At 40.3% G+C, this 14,005-nt stretch overlaps 1 protein-coding gene across 2 annotated transcripts in view; it reads right to left on the bottom strand.

Moving 5' to 3' along the window:
- The window catches only part of lyn.S (LYN proto-oncogene, Src family tyrosine kinase S homeolog), a 73,014-nt gene extending 60,170 nt beyond the window's left edge, over positions 1-12,844 (bottom strand). Inside the window, exon 1 of one of the 2 annotated variants that reach the window (XM_018223729.2) lies at positions 12,524-12,844. The gene's annotated coding sequence lies outside the window, so the exon portion shown is untranslated. The remainder of the gene's footprint in view (positions 1-12,523) is intronic. The other variant, XM_018223728.2, reaches the window with a different exon arrangement.
- Positions 12,845-14,005: the final 1,161 nt, after the last annotated feature.

The following is a 14,005-nucleotide window of genomic DNA, read 5'->3' as shown; positions in this document are numbered from 1 at the left end:
ATATATTTGTATTGTGTGTTGATTAAATGATACAGATCTCATTTTTTCCCCCAAAAGTGATAATTCCACAGCTGCGCTTTCCAAGCCTTAGTTAACACATTTGTTCTGTAGCATTGTTACATAGAGCATTCTGGGAGTCACTTTCAAGTCTTCCAGGCTACTGTGCCACTATATAATAACTACTTTGGGAATTCACTCAGATGGCATTAGTGGCAAAATCATTTTCCAAGTGAAAGACAGAGACACCCAGGGTAGAGAGCAAAGTTTGGCACAACACTTGAACTTGGACTTGAATGCACTTATTATAATGAATGTATTGTTAATTAGGTCCTGTGTTGTGCCAAACATTGTTTTTTACATTTATATAAGCAACCTGAACTTTCTCTGACACTGTCATATTACACTTAACACACCTTTTAAATATGCTGTTAATCATTCTTTTTTATTGCTTTTGTCTTGCCAAGAGTTCAGTTTCTTCAACTTGCAGTCTGTGGAATCTTTCCCTTTAATCTAATGCAGTTGGGCTCTCTTCACCCTCCCCCCAAGGTTAGGTTATCAGGTCTGGAGAAAAATTGCAGATGCTTTGAAAAAATCCAGCTTAAAAGGCTGCATTTAACTAAATTCCATTATTTTTTCAATCAGTGCAGCCCAGCAATCTGCATTTAATAGAAACATCCCAGATTTTTTAAATGCTTTGGTAACCTTATCCTAGGGACTTGAGCAGTAGCTGGTGATACTTAGCCTGTAGGCTATTTGAGATGGGATTTTGGGAGAACTCTACAGGACTCTTTTGAAAGCCCAGTGAAGGCTAGTTAGGGCAAGATGTGGGGGTGCAAATATTGTATTTTATGTCCCTTAGTCCCTTAGCAGAGAAGATCTGTCTCTCCAAAGATGCCCCTGTAGCTCCCCATCTTCTTTTCTGATGATTAACTGCACATGCTCTATACAGCTGTAACTTACTGAGTTCAGGGAGAGAAGCACATTATACTGAATATATATAATATACATGTAACAATAAAAGGCTAATTAGTAAATAATTCATATTATTGGTACATGGCAGCTCAGAACAACACAATTAGCACCAGAATTTAATAATCAGCCCTGTAGCATCATCTTATATGACAGGTAAACCTCATTTTCTGCTTGAGGATCTGTGATAACACCTAAGCTTAGCTTCTCAACAGCTGCTCAAAACCCACCCTATAAAATATCACTGGAGGTAAATAGTTAGGACCACCATAAGGGGGTTACCTTTAAAAAAATGTATGTACTACCCCAAGTAAATTAATAAACAGGAAACAAGAGACTGTGCATTGCTAAATCCCCTCTCTTCTGTATGCTATTTTGGCCAGATTAGTTGCACTTTCATTGTACTTATTGTATATATTGAGTCAACATATTCCTTTCCCAGCAAATCTTTATAAACCACCACAGATACATTTTATGTAAATTAGATCTATATATATTGCTAGAAATATCCCATCATAAAAATGGCTACAAAAAAAGGAGAAACCCTGCTTCTTTAGCTTTTTTCCCCTCTATTCATTACATTGGAAGCATGCATCAGTTTTACCACCTAGGTGGCAACCCCCAGAAATGATTTAAGGTCACACTATGCAAATTGTACTTTTTCCTGTTTTGTAACTTTTAGCAGCTTGTTCTTTAAGTCAGTAATAGATTATACATTTCCACTCTACCATTCCAGTTAAACACTGGTTGCTAAATCATTGAAACAGAACACAAAACAAGAAAAACTAAAACTTGATAGATAACTTGTGTCTATAGCAGGAGGTCTCATTTCTCAGCAATGCTTTGCATACGTATCATCATTTACATCCAGAATTCATCTACCATCACCACCAAAAGTGCAGTTACCGAGATTATACATCTTTCGCATCAGTCCCTGTTCCAGTGGAGCTTACACTTTCACATTAAACACATTCACACAATAAAGTCAAGTTTACCAGGAGGCAATTAAACTGCCTGTATGCATAAAGGCAAATTGTAAAATTACTATAAATTAAAGAGATCTTTCTTTAATTGAGAGATCTCTCTTTTCTTTAAAGAAAAAAATCATGGTATTAATGTTTAAAAACAAAATCAATATAAATAAGGAAATAATTATCTAGAAAAATAGATGATCTACTATTTCATTATGGTCTTCCTCAAACTAGAGAAATATTGGATAATTTCAACAATCAATCAAACAATCAGTGGCAATTAGAAAAACTCTGGTCCCAGTCGTGAGTATTTTTAGAATTGGGATGAAATTTGGACTGGATTATTATTGCCAATAACAACAATTTCTGAACTGTCAACATTTTCACTGCATTGTTCAACTGAAGAGTGTATACAGCAGATGTGCAAATAACATACAAATACTGACTGATATGGGAGGTAAAAATGGCCCTGCTCATTAGAAATTACAATCGAAGGTGACCCATTTTATAGAAAAGGAAAGTGAAATCTGTGATAAAGATAAAGGTAGATTTTAAGCATAATAATAATCCTGTTTAAAATAAAATAAGGAGGATCTTCTAAGAGGGTATAGAATACAGAATACAAAATTGATGAGGCTGATACAAGTGTAAATGCTATACAATGTGAAATAAATGCAAAAAAATAGAAAAATTTGCCCAGTGTCCCCAAAAGTCTTTAGTAGGGGATAATGAAGGATGTGAGTGACCTCTATAGTCAGTTTTGCTGTGGGTGTTGCATATGAGCAGGGGCGTAACTCCAGAGGAAGCAGACCAGGCTGTTACTCAATTTCAATATATCCTGGTCCAAAAAGTCAACTTACTGATATTTTGGAGCCCTACATTAAATTTGCTGTGGGGCCCACTAACATTTAATTATGCCACTGCACATGAGGGAGGCAATTTCATTTAAATCAGAGCCACGGTTGAGCGTAGATTGGCAGAACCTGAATCTGTGATCATGCAGTCATGTTAGCATGCGGCTGTGGTTATATATTAAAAAAAGAAAGATAGCATGAATTTCGTTATAAGATTAATTGATGACCATAAATGTTGATGCACGTTGGGCAGCTGTTAATAAGGGTGGAATAAATAAAATTATCTCAGGTTCCACTGTAGATCACTGCATAATGGTTGGGCGGATAAAGGACTTTATCACACCCTATCACACCCTATATTTGTTCCAAAACTATGCCTTCATACCTCATCACCTTTTTAAAGAGATGGATATAATAAAACCTGCATATACAGTACAGTGTATATAACTATAATAGTATATTGGAGGTGTTACATACATTTATCTTTGGTGTTTAATGTTGATGGGCAAATTTATTCGGCAGGCGCGAATTCCCGCTTTTTCGCTGCCGGTGAATACATTCGCTAATTTGCTGTGAAAATTCTGATGCTGGTGCCAGTTCCAATGTCGGCGACACTTAAAAAGACGCCCATTGACATTAATGTGCGTCAAATGTTGCTGGCATTGAATTGTCACATTTCGTGAATTTTTGCCCATCACTGATGTTGGTGTTTTATTTAAAAGAAGCGTAAGAAGCAGCACTGAATCTTATTCACAGTAATAAGAAAGCCATTGGATTAGAATTGTTGACAGCATTATGAATTATTTTGATCAAATAACAACATTCTGGTTAAATCAGTTTGCTTAGAGCACATTTTTTATTACAACTTTTGAAAATATGAAAATAGGCAGCCTTCCCTCAATGCTTGTATAGAATTAAGTGGCATATAAAAGAATGTTACCAAACTGGAATATATATTTAAGTAAATATTGCCCTTTTATATCTTTTTCCTTGAGCCCCCATTTTATTATATTCTCAGAGATCACCTGACCAGAGATACTGCAGCTCTAACTGTAACAGGAAGAAGTGTAGAAGCAAAAGACAGAACTGTGGGGCAAATTTACTTACCTTCGAAGTTGCACCAGCGTTGGCTTCGCCAGGCGTAGTTTCACCAGCGCTATGCAAATTCACTAAAATGCGAAGTTGGACTCAGGGAGGTGAATGGTAGCGACCGTTAATTCGTCAAGCAAAGCGAAGTTACGCTAGCGATGTCTAATTTGCATACAGTGCCAAGTTAAAGTACAATGGACATATATGTAGCAGCAAATACATTACACTACACAAGCCTGGGAAAGCTTCATAAAATAAAATAAGTTGTTATTTTGCCCTACACATGAATCCACAGTATAGTTTAGGTGCCATATGTTAGGAAATGTAGGGGGGGGAAGGAGGGTACCCCCAAAAAATTTTACGATATGTTTCAGCCTATCACCCTTAAAAAAAAGATGCCAGCGTTTTTTGGGACTTTTTTTGAAGCAAGCCCTATCTACTCTATTGCACTTCGCCTGGTCTGAGGTGGCGAAGGCAAGTCTGGCGAAAGAGGTAACGTTCAGTAAAATGCGCAAGTTAGTGAATTAGCGTAGTTACGTCCCTTCGCCATAGCGCAACATCGCCTGGCGTAAGGGTGCGAAGTAGCGCTAGAGTAGGTCCACTTCGCAAGCGAATTTACGCCAGTGCCCATTAGTAAATCGGCGAAGTAACAAAATGACGTCATGCTGGAGAATTTCCGATTGTGTTAGGCACTTCGCACTTTAGTGCCCCCATGTCTTTTAATTGGCTCATGTATGGTTTGTTTTGTGAATCATAGGGTCCAAGGGGTGGCCATTAGTTCTTAAAAAGGGCAATTTTCTATTTATGATTACCCAATGGCACATACTACGAAAAAAAGTATATTATTATGAAAATGGTTTATTTTCATGAAGCAGGGTTTTACACATGAGCTGTTTTATGCAATATATTTCTATAGTAACCTACATTGTTCAGGAGTATAGTTTTCCTTTAATAGACCTGGGGTTGGAATTCACAAACATGGATTAAACTGAAATTGGAGGGAATTGCAGAGTCAAATCCAAGGCACAGAAAGGGTTAAACAAGCACTGCTTTCAGTGGCAATTACATTGAAAATGTTCAATTAATGTACAGGGCAAGAATTATATTTTCTGTCTTTATCCAACATTTTTTATGGCAGACAACACATTTAGTAGACCCGCCTTCTCTTATTTTCAGTTCAGCTTATAGTGCCAAAGCCCAGATGTTGCTGAACTAGCCCTGCTGCCATTAGTATTCAGTAGCTGGGGGAGAGGGTCACTATGGAAAGCCCTGATCTCTGTGACTCAGAGTCGTTAATGGTAGGGAAAAAATAGGGAAACTAGATATGAAGTACCTAACTGAAACAAATACTTTAACTTACCGGCAGCAGTGACGTGCTCACAGCAGGCTCTCCACACCTTTATTAGCGTGTATTTCCTTTATCAGGCATAGATAGTGTCTCTTTATGAAACAATAATTTTTATACATAATGCTTAATATGATTAAAGGAACAGTAACACCAAAAGATTAAAGTGTTTTAAAAGAATAGTGTTTCCCTCTACTAGTAAAACTAGTATTTGCTTCAGAAACTCTACAATAGTTTATACGAACAAGCTGCTGTGTAGCCATGGGGGCAGCCATTCAAAGCTGAAAAAGGAGAAAAAGCACAGAATACACAGCAGATAACAGATAAGCTGAATGTATCTGTTATCAACTGTGTATCCTGTTCTTGAATGGCTGCCTCCATGGCTACACAGCAGCTTATTTATATAAACTATAGTAGAGTTTCTGAAGCAAACACAACAATTTTACCATGAAGGCAACAATTCATTATATTTTCATTCTTTTTAAACAATTAAATTTTTTGATGTTACTGTTCTTTAACCTCTAGGGCAGTACTGTCCAATATACAAATGTAATGTATTGTGTATAGGGCAGCACAACTTTCAGTTTGTAAAGCTGGCCATAGACGCAACGATCCGATCGTACGAACCAACGTACGATCGGACTTTCCCATCTCCCGACCTGCCACTAACCATTCAGATCAAAGTCTTACCATTCCGATCAAATAAAGTAGTAAAAGAAAAGATCAGCCAATGTTCTGCCCCTAACAGCAATCGTACGATAGTTATGTCTGACAAAGCTGGTGACAGTCTCCCACTGAAAATCGTACGATCCGCAATACATGCAGAGATATTATCGGCAGCCGACAGAAATTTTCTAACCTGTCCGATTGACCAAACAACCGATCTTCGCCGGACGAAAAATGTCGGGACTCTCCACACCCTGTCCAAAAATCGTACGAATCCACGATTCGTCCGATCCGATTGTTGCGTCGATGGCCAGCTTTAGGCAGAAACTGTCTGAGCAATGAGCAACTTTCTGAGCATAATGGGCTTTCATTCCAATATTTGTCTCCCCATGTGTTATGATCCAGTTGTTTGGCCTTAGGGACAAATGATCGGATCAGCTTTCACCCACCTCAAGGTGGGCATATGGGGGAGCGGGAGATCTGCTCATTTGGCAACTTCACCAAACGATTGGATCTTTCAGTGTATGGCCAGCTTTACTTTAGTGAACCAACTTTCATTCTACTGGTTTCCTATGCACAATTTCACAATGCCCTGATGGTGCACAATGCCCAGAGCATTTTCAGTCCCATTGTTTCTAAACAATACACCAGAAATAATGGCATTTTCTTGATTTTTGAGTATCAATTAATACAGCAAATTGTTATGCTAATCAAATACAAGTGAGCTACTCCTAAGGGAAGAATATAAAGTACCCCTGCATTATTTGTACAAGATAAAAGACATACAATATGTTTATTTAAGTAAATAGCTACAAACAGGAGAGAATGAGTTACTGAATGGAATAAACTTGGTTAGCCAGGGAGGAATAAAATAACATGCAATTTAAATCATAGTTTGGGGAAGAAAGTTACTGTATGTAAATATGAACTTTTAATGCATCCAAACTCAGTGGTAACATTTTAAGTATAACCAAGTCAACAAAGGAGGTTTTGCATCCAACTAGAGAGGCACACACCTTTAAATGCTAAAAACTCCTTTGTCTCTGCAACGTTTCACAGCAGCCAAATTCTGATATCAGTAATGCTTCATAACAGTATTGTCCTACCTGCAGCCACCCACAGTTTATAATACGGCACATACAAAGTATAGAAGAAATATTTGCTATTGGATTTTAAAAATAGAAGGTCCGTACCATTAAAAGGTTTAAGCTTTTATAACTGCTTTACTAATGATCTGGATTTGGTGCAGCATGTAGGTCCCCTACATACTAATTGTTTGATCCCCAGCCATGCCAATGACCAAATTATAACAGAGGTCTAAGCAGATCCATCATAAGAGGAGTATATCAACGCATCAATGTGGTCCTTGCTCAATGAAATTTTCAAACGTGTCCAAAACATATCTGCCGACTTTGGACCAGATAACAGTCGGGTGGAAATTGGGGAATAAGCCGACATGATCTGAAAGGGCAGAATTGGCAGTTTAAACCTCTCCATGTATGGCAACAATCCCAGTCTGATGGGAAAGCAGCTAGACAGACCTGAGAGGGAACTTCAGTATCTTTCCCAAAGTAAAGGCAACACTGTGATAGGCCACTCACATCCTATTTCTGGGAAAGGACCATAACTACATGCCAACCATTCATTTATAACTGCCTGCATAGTGAGGCCAGTTTTAATAAATGGTATACATCTCCTTCCCTACTGAACTACAATGACCAGCATTCCCTGTCAGCCTTGCTGGAAATTAAAGTACAACAATGACTGGAGATAATCAGGTTTTGATTTTTAACAAAAACAAGGCCCCAAATATTTGCCACAGTTGGTGACAACTCTAAGGTTCCCTGCTCCCATAAGGTCTATAATTTTACTTATAAAAGGACAAGCAGAAGTGAAAAAAAGAAATGTCTCGCTAAAGGAGAAGCGTTACAACATATTAAGCTAATTAGACTTTGCCTATTCAGGCTATGAAAGGCAGATTTGTGCTGACCCAGCTATTATTTGCTAAGCAGCATTCCATCTTGTTTGCACACCATTAATTGTTTCATTTTCTAATCAGTTCTTATGCCTTTGTAAGTGTAAAATGGTGCTGAGCTGTACAGGGGAGGAAAGCTGCACTTCTACAGCACTTGAGTCCACCATAACCTGATAACAACAAGAACTTGTCATGCTTGCTGTTGCTAAACAGCAAAGCTCATCATTTTTAACAAGCTATTTTGTTTATTCACAAACAGAAAAATACACATGCCAACCATATCTGGAACCCTTTCACAAATTTGATCTGCAGAACGCAAGTGCTTGATGTCTGCAAGCCAGAACTGTGCCAAACATTTACTCATGAGTCTTGCACATACTCAATACTCATGGCCTGAGTTCAAATCGGAATCAGTGCATATCTGCAGCCTAGGGGGTCCTATAAAAACCCCTCCTGGTGAAACCCATGTCCCAGTCACTAGTATCCAGTTTTCCCTATATCGTTTTAAGTGCCTGTGATAATTTTATTACAATGGTTTAAATAAAACTAACTGATCAGAGGGCTCAAACCCACCCTCTGGAAAACACCCTGCCCCAAAATCTCCCAGGCTGTATAGAGGGCTAGCAATCTATCATCCATGCTTATAGAGTCAGATTTTCATTTTTGACCACTCAGAATCTGGTCAGTCCCATTTTACACAGTACAGTTGGCAAATACACTTTGTCCCCATGACTCTGCATATTTACAGACTGAAATTTCCATTTAAAATCCTGCTATTGGCTTTGTTAAGGGCAGGACGATTTGTGTAGAAAGCATGTTACTTGCTCTCTGACTACAGACTATAATATGTCTTGTTCCCACTGCCACCTCTATTTACTCTGAAAAGGAATCAGTGACAATGCTATAAGTTGCATCTGATGTTAAACTAAAACTCACTACAGCGTTCACCAGCTTTACGAGTGTTCAGATCTTTAATGGTTGACCTTTCAGAACAGTTGTGTATTCCTTTTTCAAAGCAAATTAACAAATATATCCAGTGTCAGACTGGGATTCCCTACTAGAAAACCTTAGACCAGTGATCCCCAACCAGTAGCTTGTGAGCAACCTGGATGTTGCTCCCAATGGCCTCAAAGCAGGTGCTTATTACTGAATTCCAGGCTTGGAGGCAAGTTTTAGTTGTATAAAAACCAGGTGTACTGCTAAACAGAGCCTCAATGTAGGTTGACAATCCACATATGGGCCTACCAAATGGCCAATCACAGCACTTATTTGGCACCCCAAGAACATTTTTCATGCTAGTGTTGCTCCCCAACTCCTTTTACTTCTGAATGTTGCTCACGGGTTTAAAAGGTTGGGGATCCCTGCCTTAGACCATTGGAACACTTTTCAAACTATTATTCCTTCTTTGCTCACTCAACTTTTTTATCCTCCTAGTTTTTTATATCTACATACTATTCTCATCTGTTATTAATCATTTTTCCCATAAAAGTTATAGGGTATGACAATGAAATAGCCTAAATAGTTAGAAGCAAGAGGGCCCTGGTATCACAGTGGGTCAGTCCGACACTAAATATTTCATGTTCCGAAACATCAGAAATTAAAGATTTAAACACTTGTAAAGCTTATGTACCCTGCTGAATGCTGCTAAGAATTTGAACCACTTGGTATTGGTTATACCCTATCATCAAAAGTACCAAGTTATCTCATTTGATCTGCAGGAGTGCAGCTAATTTAAGAGACTTGAATGAAATTAATCACTGGAGGGCTGTTGAAAGTAGAATTCAGCTCTATAGCATAACAGAACATCCAGAAGCAAATGTACAGAGACCATATAGTACCACATCAGTCATAGGCAATTTATTTGCAATTCAAATGAATGGGAAGTGGCTGATGGCCGGAAGTGTGTTTTGATCAGCGTGGTTCTCCCAGAGAGAACCTCAACGAGAATCATCAGCCTCAACACAGGAATTCTGACATGATGTAGGACTTATAACAAAATCAGTGATCAGTATAGGCAAGTCTCAGGGTTTCCACTGTAAAACCTCTGAGCTTTTCGGGTTATCACCATGATGAACAGAGTACAAATGAAGGTTTTTACTATGTAACTACACAAATGATAATTTTGGCCTGCAACTGAATCCAAAAAAGGGGAAGGGAAACACTCACTTAATACTGTAAATCTTTGCTTCACATAGCAACTTAAAAGAGAAGTTGTGTAAATATTTCCATTAAGCTCTCATTACTTCTGCTTTCGATCATCCAGCATCCAGCAAATCGATATTCTTTCTATAAAACTTGTAGGAATGGATTTATATGGGCAGAGCCTGTTCTAAGGGGGCAGAAAACAATTCATTTTGAAGGGTAGCAATGATGTGAACACCCACAACCTTAAAAGGCTGATCTGGTCACAATATAATGCACAGTATTCACTTAATACACTATTGCAACCTGGCAACTCTCAATGGCACCAATTACAGATTGTTATTTTGGAGAAGAAACCCATAGCAACCAATCAGTGATAAATTCTGGTCTATTTCATACAGTAAGATGAATGAAACGTTCCATACCTCTATGGGGAAGAGCATATGGACCACACTTTCTAGTATAGGCTTTCCTTATGTAAAACAATAGACTAGACAATGTTAGCCTGATTCACGTAGAAAGCTATAATCAGTCGTGTGTGTGGCATAGGTTCATTGAATAAATGCACTCATCAGTCCACAACAGGTAGTTTGACCAAGTTTAGTAACTCGAGGAGAATTAGTTGACCGGTGATAAACCACCTCTTCTTCGGGGCGGCTATTCTCCCTTAACTGCCTCCCACCGGCTAGAATCTAAATTGCTGGCGGGATGGCACTTGGAGCGATTAGTTTTCCGAAGTCGCCCGAAGTTTCCTAGTCATGCAACTTCGGGCGACTTCTGGAAACAAAGCACACCGATTGCCATCCCGCCGGCGATTTACACTCTAGCTGGCAGGAGACAGTTCGGGGAGATTAGTCGGCCCGAAGAAGAGGAGATTTGTTTCTGGGCGACTAATCTCCCCGAATCTGAGCGTGTGTCTCTGCCCTAATGCTGCATTAGAACAACCTATATATATAGGATATGAAACAGATTATGTGACAGCTTGCAACAAAACAAAAATAGGATATATTGCAGTGGTGGTGTTAAACTACAGCTCTCAGAACTCAACAACAACCTTTGGCTGGTGGTTGAAATGCAGGAGAAATAGGGCAAAAACACATGGGAAGCCATAGGTTGCCCTTTCCTGTATTATTGTATCCTTTGAGGTAAACAACTATAAATAACTAATGATAGCATTGTCTTTCCTCATAGGCAACAGTACAATCTGTTTTGAGTCTACAAGTTGCTGGTGTGTCAAGGGATTAGCTTGTTTCCAGATAAGGAAATGGCTCATAGGCAAAGTAACCCAGCTACTCACACATGGGGCATTAGGGTCTGGCCACATGGGCAGATTCAGAGAGATTAGTCACCAAGCGACAAATCTCCTCTTCTTCGCAGCAACTAATCTCCCCAATCTGCCTTACCCTGCCTTCCACCAGCTAAAATGAAAATCGCCCTGGGGGCACATGGAGCGCTTCGTTTTCCGAAGTCGCCCGTAATTGCCTCACGAGGAAACTTCAGGTGACTTCGGAAAACTAAGCACTCCGTGTGCCTGACCTCAGGGCGATTTTCATTTGAGCTGGGGGGGAGGCAGATCGGGGAGATTAGTTGCAGCGAAGAAGAGATTTGTCGCCTGGCGACTAATCTCCCCGAATCTGCCCGTGTGGCCAGACCCTTAGGGTAATGTCACACCTGGAGATTCAGGGAGATTTAGTCGCCCAGTGACTAATCGCCTCTTCTTTGGGGAGACTAATCTCCCCGAACTGCTTCCCCCTGTCTTCCGCCGGCTTCAATGAAAAAAACGCCTGCGGCATGGCACTCGCGGCGCTTCGTTTTCCGAAGTTTCCTCGTAAAGCAGGCAGAATTGTAGCAGGCAGAAGACAGGGGGAAGCAGTTCGGAAGATTAGTCGCCCCAAAGAAGAGGTGATTAGTCGACGGGCGACTAAATCTCCCCGAATCTCCAGGTGTAACCTTACCCTTAGGGCTCTTACAGACGAGCGTTTTTCCCTGCACTCCCCTGCGTTCCGTTTTTCTGCGTTCAGCCACAGGGGAGCGCAGGAATAGACGCATTAAATTTTTTCCAATGGGGCTGTACTCACAAAGACGCGTGTAGGCGCCGAAAGCAGGTTGAGACGCAACATGCTGCATTTTTCCTGTGTTCGGCACCTACACGCGCCTGCGTGAGTACAGCCCCATTGGAAAAAATGTAATGCGTCTATTCCTGCGCTCCCCTGCGGCTGAACGCAAAAAAAACGGAACGCAGGGGAGCGCAGGGAAAAACGCTCGTCTGTAAGAGCCCTTAGGGAATAGGAAATGAGTCTATTTGCTACACACATCATATACAATGTTCTCCTGAGTAGGATCCTCCATGTGATCAATCCCCCCCTATCGATTTGCGAAACACATGATCCAATGTTAAAGAAGCCTCGGGCAATCAGGGTTGAGCTGTTTCTGCTGTGAGGAGAGTGACAGGCTGTGGGATTATAATGAGAGCACATGCTACAGGCTGACAGAGAGCAGGTGGATCACTTACTGTGGTCGGTCTGTTAGTGACCAGTCGTTCCTTTGGTCCCCAGGATAAAGCACGGCGTGTCTCACTAGGAAATGGCCACAGCCCAGAGGAGTCTTTAGGTTCCCAAAACCCAGCAAAACCAGTCCTGCCGCTGCCTCAGCTCTGCCACTTGCTCTCGCTCCAGTCACTGGAGGAACTTCTGCTCTCTGGGCTTTGTGTGTGAGTGTTTTTTTAGCACTTACTTCCTGGTGTCTCTGTGCCCAGTGGATTTGCATAAAGTTTAACAGGCTGGAGGGCAGGGAAAATCCTATTGTGAGGGAAAAAAGAAACCTGGAGCTATTCATATGAACTGATAAGGTGTAATTTCAGGCAGGGGTGAGTATTGTGCAGGCAGACAGGCTACACGAGGATCTGCAGCTGAATAGTAACTACAGCCGGCAAAGACACCACAGTGAAGGACGCTGGATGTTCTAGATCAGCATTAGTGCAACCACATATAATTCTTACAGACAACAGATCAATTACATAATGTAAACACTGGGGTCATTAAGAAAGTTTGCGCAGAGCACATTTATTCACATATGGTTGTGGAGCGAATACATTGGAGCTGGAAATACCCATGGATTGACTTTTATATGCTAATTCCAAGCCTACTTATGTGAGTGAAATGTTCTCTTTTAAACTTATTTATTAAAGGTCTTTTACACGATGTTGAGCACATCTTTTTAGAAAATGATGGATGCTAACAGCGCTTAGAAAAAAAGGGGCAACAATTATTTACTGCGTAAGCAATACTTATAAACGTCTGTAAGTATAAAATCTGGAAACACCGACGGTGCCATTTAAAGTTGTTCTGGTTAAAGGGCAAGCTAATCCCACAGGTTAACCTACCCCACTATCACTGCGGGTGTAATAATAAAGGGATCCTGTCATCAGAAAACATGTTTTTTTTGAAAGTGCATCAGTAAATAGTGCTACTCCAGCAGAATTCTGCACTGAAATCCATTTCTCAAAAGAGCAAACAGATTGTTATATATTCAATATTGAAATCTGACATGGGGCTAGACATTTTGTCAATTTCCCAGCTGCCCCTGGTCATGTGACTTGTGCCTGCACTTTAGAAGAGAAATGCTTTCTGGCAGGCTGCTGTTTTTCCTTCTTAAATGTGTCTCAGTGACACATGGGTTTTTACTATTGGGTGTTGTTCTTAGATCTACCAGGCAGCTGTTATCTTGTGTTAGGGAGCTGTTATCTGGTTACCTTCCCATTGTTCTTTTGTTTGGCTGCTGGGGGGGGGGGAAGGGAGGGGGTGATATCACTCCAACTTGCAGTACAGCAGTAAAGAGTGATTGAAGTTTATCAAAGCACAAGTCACATGACTTGGGGCAGCTGGGAAATTGACAATATGTCTAGCCCCATGTCAGATTTCAAAATTTAATATAAAAAAATCTGTTTGCTCTTTTGAGAAATGGATTTCAGTGCAGAATTCTGCTGGAGCAGCAC

This window comes from Xenopus laevis, chromosome 6S (assembly GCF_017654675.1).
Source record: "Xenopus laevis strain J_2021 chromosome 6S, Xenopus_laevis_v10.1, whole genome shotgun sequence".
Lineage (NCBI taxonomy): Eukaryota > Metazoa > Chordata > Amphibia > Anura > Pipidae > Xenopus > Xenopus laevis.
The sequence above is the reverse complement of the archived record's forward strand: the minus strand, read 5'-3'. Positions and strand labels throughout refer to the sequence as shown.